Genomic DNA, 27,401 nt, shown 5'->3' on the forward strand with positions numbered 1-27,401 from the left:
CGCTCCCGCTTTCCTCCGCGTTACTGGAGTCCAGCGGGAGAGCCACCAGCTCGGGGGCTATCCCACTGCATGTTACCTGGCTCACGCTGGTGTCCGCCAGGTCTTCAGGTGGAGGTGGCCCGGGTGTGGTGTGGGCGCCATCTTGCTCTTCCTCCTCCTCGCTTTCCTCCACCTGGATGGGGACTCCTGACCCCCCAGGAGACCCACCGGCCATGGCCCTGAACCGGTCCTCGTGCAGCTTCTCCTGGAAGGGGCCGCTGCCGGCCATGATGGTACTTCGCCGGTCCTCCAGGGCCCGAATCTCCCCTTTCAGCCGCTTGACCGTGGCGGTGACCTCCGCTCTCTTTGAGGCAGGGAGCCTGTTTTTACTGATGACCCGGGCTCCCTCCAACTCCCCCCGGAGTCTCCTGAGCTGCTTGCCGGCCTCCTCATACTCGGAGAGGTGGGCATGGATACGGGAGGCGTAGGTGGTAGCCGGCTCTCCCGCAATCTTGGAGCCCCAGATGCCGGCTGCTGCACCTCCGGGGGAAGGGCCCGCCACAGCCTTCACTTCAGGGGTCCGGACCCTGGAGCCTTGCGGCCCCCTGGGGTCCGCTTTTTCCCCATCCCTGGGACTGTCTGGCTGTGCCTTGGGCCTCCTGGTGGTGGATGAGGCCCCCCACCCCAGCTGGCTTGCCGGAGGGTGGGAGCCAGGGGCACAGCCCCGGCACTCAGTCCCAGGGAGAGTCCTCTTTCCTGGGAAGGGGGCAGATGGAAAGTCCCTGCAGGAAAAAAACCTCCCTTCCCAGGAGCTTAGCAAAACCCCAGCCTGCAGACGCTCAGCACAGACGCTCCTCCTCTTCCTGGGCGTGCCCAGAGCTGCACTCACTATTCTGCTGGTGCAGTCACTGTGTACATATATTGCATTACTTATCCTGTACTGATCCTGAGTTACATCCTGTATTATACTCCAGAGCTGCACTCACTATTCTGCTGGTGGAGTCACTGTGTATATATATTACATTACTTATCCTGTACTGATCCTGAGTTACATCCTGTATTATACCCCAGAGCTGCACTCACTATTCTGCTGGTGAAGTCACTGTGTGTATATATATTACATTACTTATCCTGTACTGACCCTGAGTTACATCCTGTAGATCTTTTATTATAAAAATGAAAAACATAACAATAATAACAGCAATATCAAGAATATCAGCCAGAAAATAATCCGTATACTGAACTCTGGTCCAGCCGCTCATTCTCTCCTCTCACACATATTATACATAAATAAAGAATAATAACTAATATTAAGTACTTACACCTTCTGGTCCGGTCACCAACAAACTAATAACAAACAACAAAATAGACAAAGGCCGACATAATATATACATAAACACATTTTTTTTTTAAATATATATATGAAATAACCACAAACTATACAGATATATACAATACTTAGCTAATCACCACCCCACACTCAAGGCTACCATTCTCAACCCCCCACACTGACCTGAGGGTCGGTCCTGCGTCTCATGCTTCAGTCCATATCCAACGTCCATAGGCCAGATCAGGCAGTGACAGTGTTTCCCCAAACACCCCAGTGTCCCATAGTCCAACAAGATAAACCCACCTCCCCCCTATTCCCACCACCCAACCTAACACCTACACCCAAATCTATATCCCTATATACAATATATACAGAAACACTACAATAACCACAAATCACAAAGCCCAGGTTCGGCGCCTGCAGCCCTACATCGCTGTATACCAATCACAAAACAAAAATCTACATTGTCAGCGGCAGCCCACCACCAGGAAAGATGACCAGACTAGGGCACACTAAAAGAAAAGCCCCTCCAGAGGAGAGCGGCCCTAAGTGTGCCCAGTCTCCCATACTCCAGAGAGCGCACCTTCACCAGGTCACCAAGTATGGTCCTAAACACATCGTCCCCTGGGAGGATTTTCCGTTACGTCGATACTATGCACCTTGCGTTCCACATGTGATACTGAAAAATATATCAAGTGGGCACCATCATTAGATTAATAAAGAAAATAATAATATGGGATCACTAAATGCATGTGACTTATACCAGAACAATGAAGAGAAAGAGCATGCATATAATTAGGATCACCACACCAAATGACAAGAAATATATCAAATTTATTGTAGTATACAAGTTATAGAAAAAACTGACGGCACATCTAGAACTAGTCTGAATAGGTGCATACCAAAAGGCAACTTACATATTAAATTATAAAATGGTAGCACACTAAATATGAAATAGGAATAGCAAAATGGCTTTAGTAATACACTTCACAATGGCCTTCATAAGGTATATCAAATATGAAATAAGTGAAATATGAATAGCATAATGGCTTTTGTAATCTAGAAAAACATATGAGATACTTAGCACAAAATTTGGCCAAAAGATGTGAGCCCATTCACCAGCGACAAGGTGATCTCAGATTGAATGGGTCCCTATACTGACTGCCTGGTGTGAACTGACCTCTGGCCAAATTTTGTGCTAAGTATCTCATATGTTTTTCTAGATTACAAAAGCCATTATGCTATTCATATTTCACTTATTTCATATTTGATATACCTTATGAAGGCCATTTTGAAGTGTATTACTAAAGCCATTTTGCTATTCCTATTTTATATTTAGTGTGCTACCATTTTATAATTTAATATGTAAGTTGCCTTTTGGTATGCACCTATTCAGACTAGTTCTAGATGTGCCGTCAGTTTTTTCTATAACTTGTATACTATTTTTCTGACTGAGCACTCCGCCCTTCATCAAGTAGTGATTTTAATCGCATTCAATCACATGTTTGGTTCCTATCGTCCTATATATACAGGCTTTATCATGTTACTAGCCAGAGGTCAGTTCACACCAGGCAGTCAGTATAGGGACCCATTCAATCTGAGATCACCTTGTCGCTGGTGAATGGGCTCACATCTTTTGGCCAAATTTTGTGCTAAGTATCTGGTAACCAGATATATCTGGTATCTGGTATCTGATAAATCTGGTATATCTGGTAACCAGCTTTTCCAATCTCTGCTCTGAATCCACTCCTGTGTCTCCATTCAATGTCAGCAAGCAGTTAATCCTGAATGCTATCTCTGTGGTTTCAACTCTGCAAGCTTATATCTGGTATATAGTTTCATAGAATCATAGAATCGTAGAGTTGGAAGGGACCTCCTGGGCCATCTGGTCCAACCCCCTGCTCAAAGCAGGATTCGCTAAATCATCCCAGTTAGATGTCTGTCCAGCCTCTGTTTGAAGACTTCCATTGAAGGAGAACTCACCACTTCTCGTGGCAGCCTGTTCCACTCATTGATCACTCTAACTGTCAAAAAGTTTTTTCTAATATCTAATCTGTGTCTCCTCCCATTCAGCTTCATCCCATTGCTTCTAGTCTTTCCTTGTGCAAATGAGAATAAAGTTGATCCTTCTACAATGTGACAGCCCTTTAGATATTTGTAGACAGCTATTAAGTCTCCTCTCAGTCTTCTCTTTTGCAAACTAAACATTCCCAAATCCTGCAACCTTTCCTCATAAGACAGGGTTTGCAGACCGGTCACCATTCTGGTCCCTCTTTTCTGAACTTGCTCCAGTTTGTTGATGTCTTTTTTAAAATGTGGTGCCCAAAATTGGACACAATATTCCAGATGAGGTCTGACCAAAGAGGAGTAGAGGGAAATAATTACTTCACGTGATCTAGACTGTATGCTTCTGTTAATACATCCTAGAATTGCATTTGCCTTTTTTGCTGCTGCATCACACTGTTGACTCATATTCAGTCTGTGATCTATTAGTATACCCAAGTCTTTTTCACATGTGCTGTCACTTAGCCCTATTCCTCCCATTCTATATATGCTTTTTTCATTTTTATTGCCCAGATGTAGTACTTTGCATTTCTCCCTGTTAAAAACAATTCTGTTAGTTGCTGCCCACTTCTCCAGTTTATTTAAATCTTTTTGAATCCTCTCTCTCTCTTCTCTAGTATTAGCTATCCCTCCTAGCTTTGTGTCGTCAGCAAATTTAATCAGTTTACCCTCAATTCCTTCATCTAAATCGTTGATAAAGATGTTGAACAATACAGGGCCCAGGACAGAGCCCTGTGGTACCCCACTTGAGACATTCTTCCAACTGGATGTGCAGCCATTTACGACCACTCTTTGGGTCCGATCACTAAGCCAGTTATGAATCCACCTAACAGTTGCCTTGTCCATTCCATACTTAGTCATTTTTTCAATAAGGATTGTATGAGAGACTTTGTCAAATGCTTTGCTGAAGTCAAGATATACTATATCTACAGCATTTCCTTGATCCACCCAATCAGTAATACCATCATAGAAGGAAATTAAATTAGTCTGACATGACTTATTAGTTACAAACCCATGCTGACTCTGTTTAATCACTTCATTCTTATCCAGGTATTGACATACATGTTGTTTAATAATTTGTTCAAAGATCTTTCCTGGTATAGAAGTCAGACTCACTGGCCTATAGTTGCCTGGGTCCACCTTCTTCCCCTTTTTGAAGATAGGAACAACATTTGCTCTTCTCCAGTCTTCTGGCACTTCTCCTGTTCTCCAAGAATTTTCAAAGATTATGGAGAGGGGTTCAAAAATTTCTTCTGCTATCTCCTTCAGTACTCTGGGGTGTAATTCATCTGGACCTGGAGACTTGAATACATTTAGGTTAGCTAAGTGTTTCCTCACTATCTTTCTGTTTATAGATATCCTGGATTCTTCTATTCCCTTAATAGGACAGTGAATAACAGTTGATGTTACATTTCCTTTCTGAGAGAAAACAGATGCAAAATAGGAATTTAAAAGTTCAGCCTTCTCAACATCCTGTCTTACCATTTCATCATTTTCATCCTGTAAAAATCCTATAGCATCTTTGACTTTTCTTTTACTTTTGACATATCCCCAAAATCCTTTATTATTGCTTTTGACATCTCTTGCAAGCCTCAATTCATTTTCAGCTTTAGATAATCTGATTTGTGCCTTGCAGGTTCTGCAGACAGCATTATATTCTTCTTTAGATATGCCTCCTTTCCATTTTATAAACATTTTTTGCTTCCTTTTTAGCATGTGCTTAAGTTCTGTGTTCATCCATCCTGGTTTCCTTAAATGCTTCCTATTCTTCCCTCTTTTCGGAATTGTTAACAACTGTGCTTTGAGAATTTCATTTTTCAAGATTTCCCATCCTTCCTGGACATTTTTGTCTTTAAGGATATCCAGCCATTGGATCCCTCCAATTCTCTTTCTGAATCCCTTAAAATCTGCCTTTCTGAAATCTAACCTTGATGTCTGAGTCTTCACAGGTCTTCCGCCTCTAGTTATCCAAAATTCTAAAATAGCATGGTCGCTACCTCCTAGGGTCCCAGCCACTTTTACCTCCTCAACCATTTCCTCCCTGTTTATAAGGATTAGATCCAAGGTAGCAGTTCCCCTTGTTTTCTCCTTTACCTTTTGGAAGATAAAGTTGTCAGCAAGAGAGGATAAGAATTTCCTTGACCTGTTAGTTTTACCTGAGAGAGATTCCCAACAAATGTCTGGATAGTTGAAATCTCCCATGACAACTATGTCATATTTTTTGGAGAACTTGGCCATTTGATGCATAAAGAGTTCATCCATATCTTCAGCTTGCACAGGCGGCCTGTAGTAAATGCCTACAATGGTGTCCTTTCCATTGTTCTGTCCTTGTATTCTTACCCAAACAGTTTCCACAGAACTCCCAGTCTCTGAAGCTTCAATCTCTGTGCAGATATACGCATTTCTAACATACAATGCGACACCCCCTCCTCGTTTATCAAGTCTGTTTCTTGCAAATAAGTTGTATCCTTCTAGTCTTGTATTCCAATCATGTGTATCGTCCCACCAAGTTTCAGTGATTCCAATGACATCATATTTCTTTTCCTGTGTTAGTAGTTCCAATTCTCCTTGTTTGTTGCCCATGCTTTGTGCATTAGTATAGAAACATTTTAGTTTGTGATTGGTTTCTCTTTCTCCAATATTTTTTTTAATTAGATTCTTTCGTCTTTGTTCTTCCTTTCCACTTCTAATAGCAGAGTTCTCAGTAGCATTTGTCAGGTGTATGGCTTTTTCTGGTCTTTTGCTTCCCTTCCCATGTTGTTCTAGTTTAAAGCTCTCCTTACAAGTGTAGCAAGGCGACTTCCAAATACCTGCTTTCCAGTCTTCGTAAGGTGCACCCCATCTCTAGCAAGTAGTCCATCGTATAAGTAGTTCACTCCGTGATCCAGAAATCCAAATCGTTGCTGACGGCACCATCGACGTAGCCAGTTGTTCACCTGCAGAATCTTATTCCACCTCCTTGTTCCATGGCCATCCACTGGGAGGATGGAAGAGAAGACCACCTGCGCTCCCAGTTCTTTCACTTTCTTGCCTAAGTCTTCAAAGTCTCTGCAGATGGTTTCCAGGTCGTTTCTTGCGGTGTCATTTGTCCCCACATGTAGTAGCAGGAATGGGTAGTCATCTGTAGGTCTGAAGAGTCCTGATATCCTGTCAGACACATCTTTAATTTTTGCACCTGGAAGACAGCACATTTCTCTTGAAGTTATATCCGGTCTGCAGATAGCGGCCTCTGTTCCTCTCAACAGGGAATCCCCCATGACCACCACTCTCCGTTTCTTCTTCACAACATTTTTCTTTCTCCATCCAGGAGGACTCTGAAGGCGTACAAGGTTGCTGTTTGTTGGCAAAGTCTTATCCTGATGTATTTCTTCATCGTTTTCCTGCGTGAGAGCCTGGTACTGGTTTCTGAGCAGTATGGGTGCTGACTGCCTCCTGATCCTCCTGCTTCTCTGGGTCACATGTCTCCATTCCTCTGTTTCTTCAGGTGCACTTCGAATTTCTTCTCTTTCTGTAACATGAAGAGATAATTCTGCTCTGTCCAAGAACTCTTCACCTTCCTTAATGATCTTCAACGTAGCTAACCTCTCTTCGAGATTTTGCAACTTTTCCTCCAACAGGGTCACAAGCTTGCATTTGTGGCATGTGAAGTTTGGCTTTTCCACTGGTAAATCTGTGAACATGTAGCAAGAAATGCAGCTCACCAAATGGCTCCTGGCCTCTTCCATCTTGAGATTTCTTAAAAAGATGAAAGATGAGCCAAAACCCAGTGATCGTTGAGCTCGCGGAGACTCTTCACTTATCCCAGAAGGCACTGGGAATATGCAAATGATCTCCTCAAGACTCTTCCCCTGGTTTCTCCGATTTCCTCTTTTCAGCTGCAACGGCCAAAACCCAGTGATCGTTGAGCTCGCGGAGACACTTCACTTATCCCAGAAGGCACTGGGAATATGCAAATGATCTCCTCAAGACTCTTCCCCTGGTTTTTTCAACTTGCTCTGCTTGTCCCCTTATGTTGTGAGGTCAAGAAACTTTTCAAAGTGCTTTATGATCCATGTAGTGCTGGACATGTGTTTATTTGACCACAACATTTTATTGGGTCCTGGTGTCTCAATTTAGTGTGATTGATTAACGAGGAGAGAGAGAGCCAAAAAAAAACAAAAAAAAACTTAGCCTTAACCGCCTATATATTCAGACCTAGCTAGGGGGAGCATTTATGCACATGTAATCGAAGTACATGTATCAAAGTACTATTGGCAGTTATAACATGGCAGTTAGACAGGGCAGGAGACAGGTAAGACATTTATATACATCTACTCCCTGTACATTAGGAGTACAACAAATATATACCATATGCATTTGTGTAATTTTTATTCTGCCCACTGCATTCACACACATCCACCGCCCTGGCATTAACTCTCTACACTCCATCCATATCAGCCCCTCGCTCCTTTCCTCTCCTATGTATAGCACTCACGCTCTTTTCACGTTGTTAAATTGCACAGATCCAGTCAGTCCCACCATTCTACATCAGAGACGCTCTCACAAATCACTTAACCATCTGCTCACTCTTTCTATCCTCCTTCTCCTAGTCGCAGGAGACATTACTCCCAACCCTGGTCCCCCATGTTATAGAAAGTCAAATCCCCCAACTGCTACACTCAGAAACCCCTCTAATCTTGTTAATATTCCCTGCCTGCCATCTGTCTCTCTTAATTGTGGACTTTGAAATTCTCGCTCAGTGTGTAACAAACTCTCCTTCATCCATGACTTCTTCCTTTCTAATTCTCTTAACCTCCTGGCTCTTACTGAAACCTGGATCCAGCAGTCAGACACTACCGCTGCTGCTGCTCTTTCATACGGGGGGCTACACTTCTCTCATACCCCAAGATCATACAATAGAGCTGGTGGAGGGGTTGGTCTGCTCCTATCGCCAAAATGTACCTTTCAGGTTATCCCTCAAGTACCCTTACTTGTCTTCCCTTCTTTTGAGGTCCATGCCATCACACTCTACACCCCCTTCTCCATGCGAGTGGCGGTGGTGTATCGTCCTCCCGGCCCCTCCCATCAGTTCCTGGATCATTTTGCCACTTGGCTTCCACATTTTCTCTCCTGTGACATCCCTACCCTCATCATGAGCGATTTCAACATCCCCATTGCTCTTCCCCTCTCCCCATCTGCTACTCACCTTTTATCTCTAACCTCCTCGCTTGGCCTTTCGCAGCTTACTAATTCTCCAACGCATGAAGACGGAATTCCCTCGACTTGGTCTTCTCTTGGCTTTGTGCAGTGGATGATTTTGCAAACTCCCCTCTCCTGCTCTCTGACCACAATCTTCTTTCATTCTCTATAAAGAACTGCCAGGCTGCTCAGGTCAACCCCACTGTCCAGACTTATAGAAACATACAGGCCATTAACACCCAGAAACTTATGAAGAACTTGCAGTCTTCATTGGCCCCCATCTCCTCCCTCTCATGTCCTGATTCTGCATTGAAGCATTACAATAAAACACTTCAAAGTGCCCTGGATGAATTTGCACCCCCTATAAATAGAACACCACAACACAGACGGCGACAACCCTGGCACACGGTGCAAACACGTTTCCTGCAGCGATGCTCCAGGTGCGCCGAACGTCTGTGGAGAAAATCCAATCTACACGAAGATTTCATCCATTTTAAGTTTATGCTTAGAACATACAACACTGCCCTTCACCTCTCCAAACAAACCTATTTCAACACCCTCATCACCTCACTGTCCAATAACCCGAAACGTCTCTTTGACACTTTTCATTCTCTACTCAATCCAAGAGTACAGGCCCCAACCACGGAGCTCCGAGCTGACGATCTGGCCAATTACTTCAAAGAAAAAATTGACCAGATTCGACAGGAAGTTATCTCCCAATCACCACATACCATGCACTGTCCTTCCTCCCCCACTGCATCTAGCTCACTCTCTGATTTTGAACCAGTCACAGAAGAAGAAGTAAGCAGGCTCCTTGCATCTTCTCGCCCAACTACTTGCACCAGTGACCCATTTCCGTCACATCTCCTCCAGTCCCTTTCCCCTGCTGTCACCCCTCACCTAACTAAAATATTTAACCTCTCTCTCTCTTCAGGTATTTTTCCCTCCTCATTTAAGCATGCCATCATACATCCACTACTTAAAAAACCATCCCTCGACCAAAACTGTGCCGCTAACTATAGACCTGTCTCTAATCTTCCCTTCATCTCTAAACTCCTGGAACGCCTGGTCCACTCACGTCTTATCCGCTATCTCTCAGAAAACTCTGTTCTCGACCCTCTCCAATCCGGTTTCCGCTCTTTACACTCCACTGAAACTGCCCTCACTAAAGTCTCTAATGATCTGCTAACAGCTAAATCAAATGGTCATTACTCCATGCTAATTCTCTTGGAACTCTCTGCAGCATTCGACACAGTGGATCATCAGCTCCTCCTCACTATGCTCCGTTCCATTGGCCTCAAGGATACCGTTCTCTCCTGGTTCTCCTCCTATCTCTCCGACCGCTCCTTTACTGTATCTTTTGCCGGTTCCTCCTCCTCTCACCTTCCCCTTACTGTTGGGGTCCCCCAAGGATCGGTTCTAGGCCCCCTCCTCTTCTTCTTGTACACTGCCCCTATTGGTCAAACAATCAGTAGATTTGGTTTCCAGTACCATCTCTATGCTGATGACACCCAATTATACGCTTCTTCTCCTGACATCACGCCAGCCTTTCTAGAAAACACTGGCGATTGTCTAAACGCTGTGTCTAATATCATGTCCTCACTATATCTGAAACTGTCAAAGACTGAACTCCTGGTGTTTCCTCCCTCTACTAATGTACCTATACCCGACATTGCTATTTCTGTGTGTGGCTCCACTATTACTCCCCAGCAACAGGCCCGCTGTCTTGGGGTCATACTTGATTCTGAGCTTTCCTTTGCCCCCCACATTCGATCACTGGCTCGCTCTTGTCATCTGCACCTCAAAAACATTTCTAGAATTCGACCTTTTCATACTTTTGACTCTGCAAAAACTCTTACTGTTTCTCTTATTCATTCTCGTCTGGACTATTGTAACTCTCTTCTAATCGGTCTCCCTCTTACCAAACTCTCCCCTCTCCAATCTGTCTTGAATGCTGCAGCCAGGATCATATTCCTCACCAATCGTTACACCGATGCCTCTACCTTGTGCCAGTCATTACACTGGCTACCCATCCACTCCAGAATTCAGTATAAACTTATTACCCTCACCCACAAAGCCCTCCATGGCTCAGCACCACCCTACATCTCCTCCCTTGTTTCAGTATACCACCCTACCCGCGCCCTCCGTTCTGCTGATGACCTGAGGTTAGTATCCTCAATAGTCAGAACCTCCCACTCCCGTCTCCAAGACTTTACACGTGCCGCGCCAATTCTTTGGAATGCACTTCCCAGGTCAATACGATTAGTCGCCAATCCCCACAATTTTAAGCGTGCCCTGAAAACGCATTTATTCAGACTGGCCTATTGCCTCAACACATTAACCTAATCTATCCCTGTGTGGCACAGCCAAAAGTTTTACCATAACCAGATTTCCTGCATCATGTTCCCACATGCTTTATGCATCCATTAGCCCTCTGTGTCTGTACTGTCACACACTTTATGGCTGGTTCATACAATCAGGGCAACTGTTACCACCCACCTTTCGTGTCTACCTCTTTCCTCATAGACTGTAAGCTTGCGAGCAGGGCCCTCATTCCTCTTGGTATTTGTTATAATCTACTGTATGTGATTATTGTTATGCTGTAATGTCTATTGTCTGTACAAATCCCCTCTGAAATGTAAAGTGCTGCGGAATATGTCGGCGCTATAAAAATAAAATTTATTATTATTATTATTAAGTATCTCATATGTTTTTCTAGATTACAAAAGCCATTATGCTATTCAAATTTATTGTATACAAAACCAAAAAAACAACACACAGTTAAAAGCACTTAAAAAATGCATTGAAACAGGACAAACATAGTCCAGTCAATACAAGACATTAAACAACCACTGGCCGCTAATATAGGTATAAAAAACCATATATCATATAAATATGCTGCTGATATAGCCTCACAGGATGCCAGTGCATTTATACCATTAAGAGGAGAAATGGGAGCATTTAAATATTGTTAGCCCACAAAAGATTATTCATACTGGATCCCAGGCTTCTTTATCCTTGATATAGAAAGAAAAAACCTTAATATAAAGAATAAAGAAACATCAGTGGCCTAGATAGAATAGAGTGGACTAATACATCACCACAGGTCAGTCAGTCAGGGTAAGGGCACAGTCACCCAGTCATATGAGAAGCAGTTGGGCAGCCAAAGTGGTGTGAGAATAACCCACGCATTCCGACACCTAAAGTGTCTTTTTCAAGGTGAGCTGTATCTGGTTCTGTCAAGATCGACTATTTAAACATAAGTCATTAACTAAAGCTAATTACCAGCTGGCGGCAGGAGATCGGCGGGCGGCATTGCAATCGCGCATATTAAGTCACCCGGAAGTGTTCATAGGCAGAGGTCCAGGTATGGACTGCGCCTGCACGCCCACAGCGTAAAGCACTAGATGTTTACAATGACATGCAGTGTGGAAACCGGAAGTGTCCAAATCCGGGTCATACTTGGTACTGCGCTTGCGTAAGTAATCACAAGATCTTATGCCTACACAATAAGGCCGATTAAACTGCGCTTGCGCACCCATAGTATGGGGCGTACAATAACATGCGGTATACTGCCCGAACATAGCCAGGTGAATATCGCAGTCAGTACTGTGCCTGCATACCCACAACATAAAACTCTAAGTTTTTGTGATAGCACACAGTGTGGCACGTGGAAGTGTTTTAGATCAAGATCATTGTTGGTAGTGCACTTGCGTAAACGATCAAAGGATCACATGTATATATTCAATGCCTATGCAGTGAATCTGGTTCCTGTCCTCAGAGCTCCTACACTTCAGATTGTCTCTCACACACAGTTTCCCATGGAAGCAGCGCCAAGCCAAGTCCCAAAACTTCGAGGGAATCCTGATAGAATTCAAAAGATGCAAACCCACCCCAAGATCCCGACTTGGGCAATCCCTGAACACCAGTGGCCTCTGGAAATGGGTCAACAGAACCCTATTCTCAAGGAGTTTCCTTGGCAGAGTCCTAATCTCCCACATTCCCAGACCCCACCGGCGAATTACCTTCAGAACCAAGGTAGCGTAAGCCGGAAGATGTCCATGCGGTGTGCGAAGATCCTTCACTTGCCCTCCTGTCTCCCATTCCTGGAAGAAAGGCTGAAACCATCCCCTACAGGAGAATACCCATGGAGGAGCCCTCTCTTTCCAGAGGTTTGCAATATTGATCTTAATGAAGTTATCCACAAGGAATACCACAGGGTTGACCATACCCAACCCTCCTAGTCTCCTCGTACGGTAAGTAACCTCCCTCCTGACCAGGTTCAGTCTATTCCCCCATAACAGTTGGAAGAACAAACTGTAGACCCGAGTCCAGAGAGACTCCGGTAAGATGCACACGCTGCCCAGATAAATCAGTAAAGGGAGCAGGTAAGTTTTGATCAGGTTTACCCTTTCCCTGAGGGTCAAAGACCAACCCTTCCATTGGTTCACCTTCTGAGTGGCGATCTCTAGCCTGCTGTCCCAATTTTGTTTGGGGTAATCCCCCTGGCCAAATTAGATGCTAAGGACTTTTGCAGAGACTTTGGGTCCTGGAAGGGTGTCTGTGAGATCAAAACCAGGATCTCCTCCTCCCAGCCAGACACTCTCACATTTATCCCGGTTGATCTTGGACCCGGATGCCTCCGAGTAGCGATCTACATCTGACATCAGCCACCCTGCCTCCTCATGAGAGGAAACAAAAACAGTGACATCATCGGCATATGCCACCACCCTCAGAGTGGCTTCCGGTGCTGCCCGATCCATCCCGATCCCGGCCAACGGTCCACGCTCCACCCTCCTAAGAAGTGGGTCAATCGCAAACACATACAGCAGCGGGCCCAAGGGACAACCCTGGCGAACATCAGATCTAACCTCAAAAGAGCTGCAAATCCAACCGTTCACAAGCTGGAAACTCTCTGCCCCACCGTACAAGGTTTTAAGCCAATCAACAAACCCCCCCGGCAGGCCATATCTCAGAAGGATAGACCAGTGGTACTCATGACTAACCCGATCAAACGCTTTTGCCTGGTCCAGTGACAGCATGTACCCCTTCCAGTGACCAGCCCTACCCTGCTCCACTGCCTCCCGGACACCGAGCACAGTACTAATTGTGCTGCGACCTGGAGCAGAGCAATGCTGGGCCTCCGAAAGGAGTCGGGGTGCAAATTTCACCAGCCGATTAAACAGCACCTTTGCCAGAACCTTCCTGTCTGCAATGAGAAGCGCTATGGGGCGCCAATTCTCAATTCACGATGGGTCCTTACCCTTTGACAAGATCAGGGCAGACCTCCTCATTGACTTTGGCAGAGTGCCCGAGGAAAGACACTCACTGAATACCTCAGTCAAGAGGGGAACCAAAGCGTCCTTAATAGAGTTGAGCGACTTTGGTCGGATCGGGTTTCATGAAACAAAATTTGTTTCAGATGAAACTCGTCCGACTAGGGCAAAAAAAGTCGGAGTTTCGTCCGAAACCTATTCCCCATTGACTTGCATTGGGGTTGGGTTTCGGACGAAACTCCGACTTTTTTTGCTATAGTCGGACGAGTTTCATCTGAAACAAATTTTGTTTCATGAAACCCGATCCGACCAAAGTCGCTCATCTCTAGTCCTTAAAGATCTTATAGAACTCAGATGTTAAACCATCGGGACTGGGTGATTTTTTTTTTTGGGCAAGCCGTTCAATCGCCAACTTAACTTCCTCTTCCCTGATCATCTCTGTCAAAACATCAATAGAGGGGTCTACCCCTGGTTCAGGAATGGCTTCAAACAGAAAAGCCGACATCTCATCCCAATCAAGATCCCTCTTCCCCAAGAGGTGCAAGTGGAATGATCGGACAACCTCCAGGATCCCTGATCTGGATCGCCTCAGGGCCCCCGTAGTGTTGACCAGTCCTGTAACCACTTTACTATTCACTGACATCATGCAGTTTTTGTAAGGGTCGGGCGAGCGGTACTTCCCGTAATGCCTCTCAAAAACCAAAGATGCGTGTCTATCGTACTGACACCTCATGAGCAAAGATTTCACTCTGGAGATCTCCTCGCGGCTACCTCCAGTTGAGACAAGATGCTCGAGTTTCCTCCTCAGACCCTGATACAGGCAGTACCTGTTCAGACTCCTGAGGCTCGAGAGCTGGCGGAAGAATCTCGCCATCCTTTTCTTGAACATCTCCCACCACTCTGACTTACTACTACAAAGATCCAGTAAGGGTACCTGGCTCTGAAGAAAATCCTCAAAGAACTGTCTTATATCCGCTTCTTCCAAAAGAGATGAATTGAGCCTCCAAAAGCCTCTTCCCATCCGGAGGGTCTCTGTAACATTCAGAGAAAACAAAATTAAACAGTGGTCGGAGAACTCCACCTCACAACAGACACTGCTGAAGAGTCAGCTTCCTCCTTTAAATAAAACCTATCTATTCTGGACCTACAGTTACCTCTATGATAGGTGGTCCCCTCGTGGCCTGGGGTGTGCTGAATGTGGACATCTGCCAAGCGAGCCTCACTAGCTATACTATTAAGGGGGACACTATCATAAGTCAGCTTGTCTCTGAAACCTCCTCTATCTCGGGGCCTCGTGACAGTATTGAAGTCCCCACCAAAGACAACTTGCCAACTTGTAAAAAGGTAGGGCTTGATTCTCATAAAGAGAAACTTCCAGGTCCACTTAGATTGGGGACCATAGATGTTAATAAGCCAGAGTTCTTGTCCCATCATGAGGATATGCAAGATCAGGCACCTCCCAATTTCTAACTCAATAACCCGTTGGCATTCCACCGGTGCAGTTATAAGGACCGCCACTCCGCTATATGGCTCGGCCGCAAGAGACCAATAAGAGGGCCCGAGTCTCCACTCCCTCTTGGCTTTAAACACGTCTGCCATGTTTGGTAGTCTGGTCTCTTCAGCAAAAAAGCAGAGAGGTTTACCCGTCCAGGCCTTCAGACAAATGCAGGATGCAGTGGACCCATATAATTAAGATGGCAACACAGGTGCAAGAATACCGATGAAACAACCGCTCACAGCCTACCAATACATGGAGGGGGCGGTTGCCTGGTATATTAATGCACAATAAAAAACTTGTATGCGGCGCTGTTCACACTATGGCAATGCACAGCATCCAGGTTAACAGCCTAGTAGTGACACCCTTCTATTAGAACAGGCGGGCTGCCCAGCGCTATCAAAATGCATGCCATGTGAACAGACACCACAGTTTATAAGACCAAATGGGCTCAATTGCACCCTGAATAAAAAGTGCAAAAAAACACACAAAAAATGTGAGGTATTAGCTGATATTTTGGCCAAAATTCGTGAGCCCAAAGGTCTCCACATTTACGGGTCCCTAACACTAAATACAAACACTGAAAAAGCACAAAAAGAGGACTTAAAAATCCTCCAATAAAACAAGAAAACAGCAAAAAAGCAGAAAGGTTTACCCGTCCAGGCCTCCAGACAAATGCACTATCAGGATGCAGTGGACCCATATAATTAAGATGGCAACAATCTTGTATTATTGGAGGATTTTTAAGTCCTCTTTTTGTGCTATTTCAGTCTGGTCTCTTGCAAAAAGAAAATGTCAGCTTCAACACGGCTGAGAAAATCAAAGTTCGCAAATCTGGCTGTATTTGACTTTATGCTGTCGACATTAATGGACACCAGCGTCAATGGAGTGGGTACAGCCATCACTGGTAATTGAGTTACATGGCTTTCTTCTTCCCACTCCCTTTATCCTCTGTCTCAGAGGAGGAATCCTTCTCCCTCTTTAGTGATACGGAAGTGTTCATTCCCATGTGTTTTTTCGTACTCGTCTCCGGACTCTGGGCCAGTACCTCCCTCCAAGGATCTTACATTCCCAGAAGAAGGAGAATCGGCACCTCCTGCAAGCCCCTCTGAAGCCGGAACCTCACCCTCAGCTTCCTCCACAGAGGAAGAGATGTTCTCAAGGGCTTGGAACCGGTTAGAAAGACCAACTAGAGGGGAGTCAGTTTTTCCTTACTTAGGTACCTTGGTCAGAGAGGGAGAAGATGTTTTATCTGACTTCTTTCTCTTCTTTTTGGTGCTGAGCTTATGCTTTCTCTCTATCCACTGACTATTATCCTCATCCATACTTTCATAATGGGAGGATTCGGAGGCAGTGACTCTTTCCTCCCTGTGGATCCTCCTGACCTCCTCATCCAACTCATCATCCCTCTTGGCCTCAGCAGCAAGACTGGCATCCAGAACAGAGGCCACCTCTGTAGCCCGAGGCTCGCCCAGCTCCCTCTCCTGTCTGCGTTTGTCTTGACACCTTAGCTGGGCAGGTACCTTTTTATTGCTTTTCCTCCTTGGCCCCTCAGCTCCCTCACCCCAACTAGGTCCTTCCCCAGCAGAATCAGCCTCACGGCTTTCTCCAACTGGGGTCATGACTGCATTAGTGAAGGAGTGAGGACAATGGCTGAATGGGTGACCTAAGTCACCACACAGGTGGCACCTTATCTCCACACAAGATGCAGCAAGATTGCCGATATTCCCACACACTGCACATTTCTGCAGTCCAGTTTGCACTGAAGTGTGTGGGGTCGCCGCACCTGTGACAGAGCTTCGGTTGCCCCTGGTAGAAGACCTGGATATGATCCCTACCCAGGAAGGCAGATGATGGAATGTGAGCAACCATACCACCTGAACGCTTAAGTTTTACCATAAACGTCCAGGCCCCTGACCAGATACCAAACTCATCACGGTTTTTCTTTGGCATCTCTATCTCCTCTCCTTATCGGCCAAGCCACATCATGATGTCATAACAAGAAAGTGACTCATTACAAGTCACCCCGGTCACTTTCTTGACTTGGTTTTGCCGAGACACTGCCTGAATGGCAAAGTCTTGCAGGCCGGGCTCATTTTTTGCCAACTCATAATTCGACCAGAAGAGCTCAAGCCCCTCTGGCTGAACAAAGCTGACATCAAACTCAGGTGTGGAATAGGGATGTATCAAGGCATAGATGTCAATTGCCTTTAAGCCCATCCACAGCAGGAGCTCAATAAACTTAGACCTTGGAGGACACGCATCACTGCCCCTCCACCAAAGACGGACAACATTCCTACGCACACTACCCGGCCCGACTGTCCGGAGGGACCACACTGCATCCCCCCCTTTTCGCTCTTCGAAGGCCCTGAGGCCATGCCTCTCTATCCAGAAGGATAGATCAACCTCTCAACTCTCTACCATTAGTGATCTCTCCCCCTTCAGGAGACACCGCTGCAACATGCCGTCCCCAGAGCCCGGAGACGAGGAGGATGCCCTACTTCCCCCAGAGGAGACAGTGGCATAATTCCTGATGGGTTCTGCCACCACCGGGGGCCAACTGGACCAGTGATGACATCAACACCAACAGTATCACTATTACGCACCTCCATAACCCTCTCACCCTCCACCAAACCAGAAACTACACCACTAGACAAAGAATTTTCCTCACCCAGTCCTCCCATCACATTCACTCCGGCTGGACCAGTGACAACAGGGGGTGATATTTTGACCTCCACATCATCAGGCACGAGGGGCTCAGTCTCCTCCACAGAACTGGAGGCGACCTCACTCCTGTTCTTATGTGTGCCCTCCGCATCATCAGCTGGTAATTTCCTCTGCTTAACAGTTGACATCAGACGCCGCTGATCTTTTGCTCCTGTGAGGCACTGCTGCTCCTTTATATCAGGATCTTGTTGACTAGCGGCACCAACACAGAATAGGACTTTTGGAGGAATGGAACGCCCAGCCCTGAAACCCCCTCACACTGCCTCGGCTTCTCAACTAAGTGATCAGTGGCAACAGCATTCAGGGGCGCCGAGGCTACCGGAGCTGCCCCTGACACTGGGCAACTCCCCCCTCCCACTGAGGAGCGCGCCACAGTATCATGGCCTGACCGTTTGCCCACCGCCGGGCTGCCCTCATTGTCCAGCCTCTCAGATCATTGCACCTCCTGCTACTACAAGCAGAGACAGAGCTCTTTGCCTCACTACCGTGCTCTGTACTCTCCCCACACCTTTGCACCAGATCCACAGCAGAACCCGGGCTGGGCAATGGGGCTTATATAGTGAGCTGACCCTGCAGCCGACTCAGGGGGTACAGGGAGGGGGGCATATACATAGCTTACTGCTTCCTGTAGCTTTGGCTTGGTGGTCTTTCTCTTTTTTTCTGGCTCCCAGGTGCTTCCTCTGGTAAAACATCACCAAGATGAAGACACACTGGAGATTCCAGGAGCTTTATCTCCGCCATTAGTGCCCCTCCCTGGCCGTTGTTGTCACTGTCCTCCCCAGAGCCAGCAGAATTGCGACCAGATGTCAATGTCGCCTGTTGAGCAGGGAGTTCACTGCACGGGGCCTGCGGGTGACTTTGCTGGCCTCCAGGTGTGGATTTTTGATGGTCATCATCCTCATCATCATCCACCTGGCTCTCAGGCTGAAACCCCATCTGCCTTTGCTCTCTGGTATCAGCTATAGCGCTGAATCTGTCTTCATTCATAAGTTTTTCCTTAAACTGCCCACTTCTTTCTCTGATGAATAGTTTTCTAACTTCAAGCTCATTGATTTCAATTTTCAGTCTTTTTGCCTCCGCCTGGAGCTGATTCTTCCTCAGTTTGGAGGCAGCTGCTGCTTTGGCGCTTGTGCAGTACAGCTCTTCTCGGAGCCTCCTGAGGGTCTTGCTTGCATCTTCATACTCACAGAGGTGGCTCATGACCCGGTAGCTATAGGTGGACACAGACTCCTTGGGTCTGTGTAGCCCCCAACCTTCCTCAGTGAGGTGAGCCTCACCTCCATGAGCACTCAGCTTTCCTCCGGAAGGGTCACCATCTTGCATGCTAGCAGGCTTCTCCATGTTGGAAGCCTTGCGGCTTCTCTGGGTCTCTGCAGACCTCGGGGGAGTAGGAGCCACATTGCTGCGACTCCTGGTAATAAGTGAGAGAGCTGGTCCCCGGGTGGTGAAGTGTTGGTTCTCTGGAGCTCAGGAGCACACAGCAGGATCAGTGTCGACCACACCCACAATTACCATAGCTAGCAACAGATGAACAGAGCTGAACTTACTATTCTGCTGGTACAGTCACTGTGCACATACATTAGATTACTTATCCAGTACTGATCCAATGATCCTGAGTTACAACCTGTATTAGACCCCAGACCTGCAATCACTATTCTGCTGGTGGAGTCACTGTGTACATATTTTACATTAGCTATCCTATACTGATCCTGAGTTACATCCTTTATTCTACCCTAGAGCTGCACTCTCTATTTTGCTGGTGCAGTCACTGTGTGCATATATTACATTACTTATCCTGTACTTACCATGTGTTATATCCTGTTTTATACTCCAGAGCTGCATTCAATATTCTGCTGGTGCAGTTGTAAGGGGGTCATAAAAACTGTCTTGTGCCCCAAACACGTCCCAGTTCGGAATGTATAACTATATGTATATTGCTGCCTTGTAACGTTGTTAAGCCATGTATTTATTGCTGTATTTAATTTGCCCTATCTAATGCTGCTATCTGTACATTATTAATAGGGAAAGTGAAGTGCAGTACCTCAGTTATGACACTAGATGGGGGTACATTAGTGTATATAGTCATTTAGGAGGAGACAACCACAAATAAGATAGAAGGTTTTCCTTTTTCTAGTGAGTAGGTCTACAGAGCCTGGACAGGGCAGATGACTCCATAACAATGGGAAGTGGGAAGCCAAGCCGTCCACGGCCATGGTGCCATAAGTTCAGCAATACTGACATGCAGGTCACTCTCAGATGTAGTAGTTTACTACATGGGCAGATGCCCTTATGTATGGGGCAAAACGGACAAGGGAACTCCTGAACGTATTGAAGCTGGACACGGAGGATGCTGCGGTACCGGTCGAGACTGTACGACACGGGTACAAACTGAAGGACATAGGAAAGACCACAGGGAAAGTGAAGGATGTGGAGTGTGCAGAATTCTGTGTTGATACTGTAACTGATGTGGACGTGTTGCGATTGAAAACAAGTAAAGTTCTCCGTTTAAAGTTGGAATTGGACTCTGTTTGTTTATGTGCCAGATCAAAGGAAGAAGTGTCTCTGCGTCTAAGGGAGTACTAGTACCCCTACTAGTCTTTTTACTAGTCTGCTGGTCAGTCTTTTTCTCAGTTTGTAGCAAACTCATGTGACATGTGCACTCCCACTCTCATCAGATTTAGGTGGTTTTAACTAGCTGGTTACTTCCTGCCCCATATATTGTAGGCTTTTTAGTCTAGTAGAGGTATCTTATCAGGACATGTACCCAACTATAAGGTACGCATTGATGTTGCAGTTGGGCTCATATACATTGGTCAATCTATTTGTTAAGTAGCTTCTTTTTACTGTAAGTTTTCCTATAGCAAATTTTGCATTTCCAATTTTTCAAAATTTCACATGTACATAATTTAACAATTAACCAATGTTCTATGGCAGTAATGCAGTTCCAATTTTCTAGACTTACCATTCTAAACAATTCAGAGTGCAGCTTTATATTTTCTTACTAAGTAATGTGATAGTTGCAAGGCATCATAGGAAAGCCAACGTGGCTGCACCTGACATTCTGTAACTGATGTAATCTTCTACTTTGTGTAATATGATGGTGGGCATTATTTTGGGAATTTCTGCTAAATGAGTAGCAAATTATTTAAATCGGTTGGATTCGATGAATTTCATAAAATTCGATACTAATTGAATTTGAATTTTGTAGAATTTTATATCAATGTTCTGTCAGAGCACATGTCTGTTTTGATGAACTAGTGAGGCTGTAGCCAATCAGTTGGGGAGTGAGGCTGTAGCCAGTGAATAATGGTTGGGTGCACCACAGCATTACGGAAGTGGTCAACCAGGAATGTATAAAATAGTGCCTTTTTCCTATCCCTAGAGAAAAAATCTTACAAAAAAAATTATTGTTATATGTTTCTCAAAATAGTGTTATTAAAGAGTATGTATTGCAGAGAACAAACTAGGCTGCATCTTTGTGGATACCAAAGTAGTCAAAGCTCCCCAAAACTATGGCCATACCCATGTATAAAATAAAGGTATCTGGTCTCACAAAACAAATATTAGGTTTCGACAGACAGCCATTCTGACATGGATTTCCAATAAATGTGATCAAAATGATTCCCACTGCTCTAGTCCGGCTTCTAATTCGGTCCTCCATCGCAGCTGGACCTGAGCAGTTTTCACTTCTGCGGCCAGCATTCTTGGCACCTCATGCTCTTACCAGACCTAATTATGGCACAGGGCAACGTACACTGTGACAGAGAATTGAAAACTGCCCTTGTTCGGCTGCCACGGACCTAACTGGATGTTGGACCAGGGCAGCACAAAAGCACAAATCATTTTACTCAACTCAAATTTCCAAAGTAATTTTCACAATAAGTACGGGAAGTGCAAAGACCACTAGGGGAGAAGGAAGTGTCAGAAAGCAGTGATGGATACCCCATTCTGACTTGTTATTCATTTTTTTTTTTTTGTTTGTCAGCCGGCTCGGCAGGATTCTTCTCTTTAACTGACCTGAAATACCTTATGTCCACATCTGAGGAGCACAACCTATGACATTTTTCTCTTCTTTACATCTGGGTAACCTTGGACACCAAGTATGATCCAAATATGAACATCATGGCAGATGTTTCTGCGTCTTCAACCCTTGATGTAGAAGCTTTACCTTATTAACACTTGCCCTTTGGAAATGACCCCTGCTGACTTGTGCCCAAGCTATCCCATACCTTGCGCTGTGCTATTCCCCCGAGGATCAGCAAGCATTTGCTTCCAATATGTCCCTGCAGTTTATATTAGATATCCTGTAAACAAAAGCCAAGAGTTGGGATGGGGGGGGGACACCGAAAATAAAACTCAGCCACATCTTCTGCATTTTCTCCTCCTGCAATTTTTATAGAACCAGATCCCTTGTTTATTCTGGGAAATTTCAAGGGTTAAAGGGTCAAAGTTTAAAAGTAACTAGTTGCCCTTAGGAATATTCTAATTTAAATGCCAAAGGAAATTCCCAAAGAATCATTTTTTTTTTTCCCCGTCCTCTTTCGGAAGGATGTCATTTCTTTGTTTTCAGATTATGTTTATTTTATTTTTTCTTCAGTAAAACCCTTGAAGGAAACCAGAGCTAGGTAATGAAACGCCAACCAGAGGAGAAGATCTGGACTTTTACTTAGACAAATAAGGTAGCTGAGATCAAGAGATTAACCTTCTTTGTTTTATTAGGTCTCATTAATATGGTTGGATGCAAGTGAGAGGCGGAATAGTCTCCATTCTGGCTTAAAGAATGTTTTATGTGCTATATCTGTTATGTCTTTAGACTAAACTTTTTATTAAAAGAGAACCAGAGGGGCGTACTGTTCTTACCAAGGAGACCGGTTTAGTATGAAGTCAATGCTGCAAAAGAAAAAAACATGCAAATCTATCGGAAAGAAAGAAAACCATCTTGCTAGTGATTCCAATTGTAAGTAGCTATTTAGTAAGTCAATTTTCCAACCATTTTCAATTAAGAATATTTAGCAATATCAGACATCCATCTACAGGCAGCTGACTCTCGGTAAATGGGCCTCTGGCTTGGCCAATGCTCATAGACTTGTTGCAAGGCTTGTTATAGAGTTGGACATTGACTAAAAGTGTAGCTACTTCTAGGTAGCGGATGACAAGTTCTGTTAATCAGCTAGCACCATAAGGCGATTAGCCCTAGTAGCGCATCCCTCTCCATTCACTTTGAAGTGAAGCTACACTGTACTCATTAAATCCTCCTGCGCTCAAGTGCCAATGATATGCTGCTCCTCGTTGGTCTTTGTCTCGTGGAACTTATGTCAAAATGATAAAAAAGGACTGCTCCAACCAATCACAGGTCTGTTCCTGCATATTGGAGGGGATTTTATGAAATCCCGTCTACACTATGCGTTCGATTACGCGGGTGACACACCCGTTAAACCAGACATGCAGCTCGTCTTTTTAGACCGCAGCATGTTGGTTTACCTTGCAGAGACACTCAGTCTCCGCAAGGTAAACAGCCTACTCTATGGCTACCCTGTGGCGATTCCGGATCCGTTCAATGAGCACATTTGGAATCACAGCGCGCACAGAAGGTGGCGGGGCTTTGAGCGGAACGGGTTTTCTGCTCCATCCAAAGTGCTGCCATTATGATTCGTGGAAACATACCCTTAAAGTATCATCAGATGTCACGTCTTACAATACCCATAAACATCTGCTATAGAAGTTTTAAAGGAACTTGTCAGAATTTATTTGTCCCCAAGATCACCACCATGACTTGATTGTTCTTTTCCTATGCTCTCAGAAGTATCTCTAGTATATGGGTCATTTTGCTAAGAACGAAATTCAGTGTCTGCCCTCAACATAAGTCTATCCAGTGAAAAAAAAGTGGAGATGCTACTAAGTCAAACCAAACTGACCATGCCTTATACCTGCTCTGTATGCCTTGGATCCATTCCTGGTTATGGCTGAAAAATGGAAAAATTTCTACACACTGTGGAAAATGCGTAGATGTTCTTCAATGGTAAACATCCAGATGGTATGTCAGCGTCTATACTAGTGAAATTTCCTGAATGCCAGAGTTGACTTCTCTGTTTAGCCCCCCTCCTCGTCTGACTTTTTTTCCTTGAGATCCTCTCATCTGTTGTGTCTGTCAGTAAGACGTGATGAGCCACATGTTGTAGGAGATCAGAGGGAGTCATGGCTTCTTGCTTTTCCTTCCTTGGATTTAAGATAATACATGAATTAGTCTGCTGGTCTAGTCGTAGTGGCCAGCCAAATTTTATCTTTTATCAGCTCCCAAATGGCTGGATGAAAGCTCCTGGCATAGCATGTTTTTTTGGGGGGAAGGGAAGAGGAGTGGGTGGCATGATAATGCAGAAGATGATATTTGCCTAAATGCAGTATGGCTGGTCCTGTCTTTGGATGCTGAGGAGTGACCATGGGCATCTTTGAAGACACACGATACTGATAACAGCTGTTCACACTTGCAACCATCGGAGATGGATTACAGAGTTGAAAAATATACATCAAGTGGGTCTTAGCTTAGAGAAAACATGACATGCAAAATAAGGATCATATTCTTGTTACTGTAGGTGTGGGGATAGGTACAAAGGCCAATGATCCAAAGCCTATGATTGAAGGTCAATAATGGTTCAAATAACAAACATAATGCCAACACAGTACTTTACCGAGTCACTCGCACAAAGAGGTACAAGTTCCACAGTTTTATTACTTTTGGGTCAATTATTCAGACAATTATTCCTTGATTCTGAACCCACTGAGTGTATGAGGGAATAGTTACAATAGCACTCTGCTACTCATTTTTAACCTCCCCCATAGACATTAGATAGTTGTCGGCTGAGAGATGGCCGGTCTTTCGGCCGACATCTATATCTCCATTCTCTGGCAAGCGCTCCTGTATTCTCTATGGAAAAGCCAGTACTACATATTTCTGCAGACTTATCTCATAGAGAAGGATTGGCAGTCCAAAATCAGACATTCCAGATCCTTCTGTCTCTAACATCATCTATCAGGGAACAGTTGGGAGGATGCCATAAACATCAAATCACTGGCTGAAAAGGTCAATATCGGTGGGTATGGTCACCATTTGTCTAATGTGTATGGGAGAATTTAATCTCTGTCAAGAACATGTGCTTTTCAGGCTCAAACTGGCCTGGCACAGACCACTGATTGAAGCTCAGCTCTAGGATGATGGCACCTCACATCATCTACTGGCCTAATTCCCATCTGTAGGTGCGGGTTCTCAGGTCTCATTCAATAGGCTGGCTCTACACTGCTTCTCCTACTCATGAGTCTAGAACAGTGTTGCTGAACTTCAGTCCTCAAGAGCCACCAGCAGATTAAGTTTTCAGTATTTTCTTAATATTGCACAGACTATATATCCATCACCTGTGCAGTATTAAGAAAATCCTGAAAACATGATGTTAGGGTTGGCGGATCGCACTTTATTAGTTATTTTATTTAGTGCGACCTCAACCCGGGGTCCACCGTGCAGAGATGTTAACCTGCTGCTAATGAGCAATGGCGGAGCAGTGAGGCGAACGATCACAAAGAACACATGAGGTTAAACGTCACCCTGTGTAGACTGAGTGCAGATTACCCTACTCTGATAACTTCTCAGAGGGGTGAGCACTGGCTGTGGAATATCAGCTCAGCTAGACACCGAGTGGCAACGGAAATAGCACTAGCTAAAACAGCTCCACTGAGTGGCGCAAAAATACATGTCCCAAGCTCAGCTAACCGCCGAACGCTACCAAAATGGTGTGTGCTATGCCCAAAACAAAAGGGTTAAAGCACATGGGTTTGACTGGGCCCTGTAAACAGCCCGTGCTAACATGACTCTTGAGCACTGGACTTAGGGAACACTGGTCTAGAACTGGTCATGAATTTTGTCTGTCTCTCACTGGACATTTGACAACATCATGGCCCCTAGTCCTATGATACAGATTTACTGACTGCAGCCAATAAGTGGCCTCAGATTTCAGAAGACTGTATCGACTGGACATCATCGCTTCCAGTCATGTCAGGGACCACTGATCAGTGATTTTTTCTCTATATAACATTACCATCTCATTCCTTTGAACAGTTTTGAAGAAAAGGTCTTGAAATCTTGCTTAATGTAATCTCTCTATTTTGCTCAGTTTTTAACTATTCCTCCAGTAGCAACCCAAGACTAGAGCTGACCGAATTTGTTCGGTTTTTGTCCCCAAATCTGATTTTGACATATTTGTGCCATATTCGGACACTATTCTTGCGGAATGTATGTTTAATGTTCGGTTCTAAACATATTCAGTAATTTCTACTCCCATTGACTCTAATGACGTTCGACGAATATTGCAAATACAATATTCTATGCCGATTGTTTTCAGAACTGAATCCGAACAAATTCGCTCATCTCTACCCAAGACAGCCTTCAATTTTTTTTCAAAGTGATAATAGATTTAAATTTTATTGAATATCTTCATACTTTACTTGGAAACCTTTAGGGGATTCACAAGGCTTTGTTAGGATCTGACTTGGCTTCAGTTACACCAGAAGCTCTAGTTGAGCAGAGCCTTAAATCAACATTTCATCCTTTGTTATTCACCAAACATTAGAAAGAAAAAATTGCATATAAGCTAATCATGGATGTGTAGTATATCGGTACCCTTTCTACTGCTGTGGAATGAGGCAGTTGTCATGTGGCAGTAGATTTGTTCCAGTGTGTCAGGATTAGTTTGGGCACTGTGAGTTAGAAACTGTAATACATTGCATTGTATACCGATGACTCATAAATGTGCTTTGCTGCCATCCACTGGCCAATGTGTATATGAAAGTTAAGGGATTATTCTACTCACAGCAAGCTGCCATAGAAACAGCTGGAGGAGCCTCCCAGCTCAGGGCTCACAGACTTCCTGAGGTAACTTCCAGTGCTAGTGCTCCCATCATAGTTTTTCATGCGAGTCCACGCTGAGGGGACAGTTTTCTCCACATAATCTCCTCCACAAAATAGTAAAGCCTCATCCTGTCAGGAGAGTTAAACTGAACATGTGCTCACCTGCATGCTGGTTATCCTGTTTGCTTCTAGCCAGGACCAGATCTACGTGGCTGTCACATCACTGACTTTGCTTACTATACCCCCTGCTAAAGGGAATGGTAGGCTCAAAACTGTGAGTACTTCCACACTTTAGAGTGTTTTCGCAGACAACTAATCTGTGAAAGTCCCTCCATCAGTGTAATGTTTCTTGGACTGCACATAGCACTTCCTCTAATAGCAAGTGAAGAGAACTCTGCTCCAGCTGCCCTGAGAGGCCATAACCTCGCTTGTCTTATGAGGAGAGAATCATTACTTTCA

This window comes from Dendrobates tinctorius, unplaced genomic scaffold, assembly GCF_039654945.1.
Source record: "Dendrobates tinctorius isolate UK_male_01 unplaced genomic scaffold, ASM3965494v1 ptg000014l, whole genome shotgun sequence".
NCBI lineage: Eukaryota > Metazoa > Chordata > Amphibia > Anura > Dendrobatidae > Dendrobates > Dendrobates tinctorius.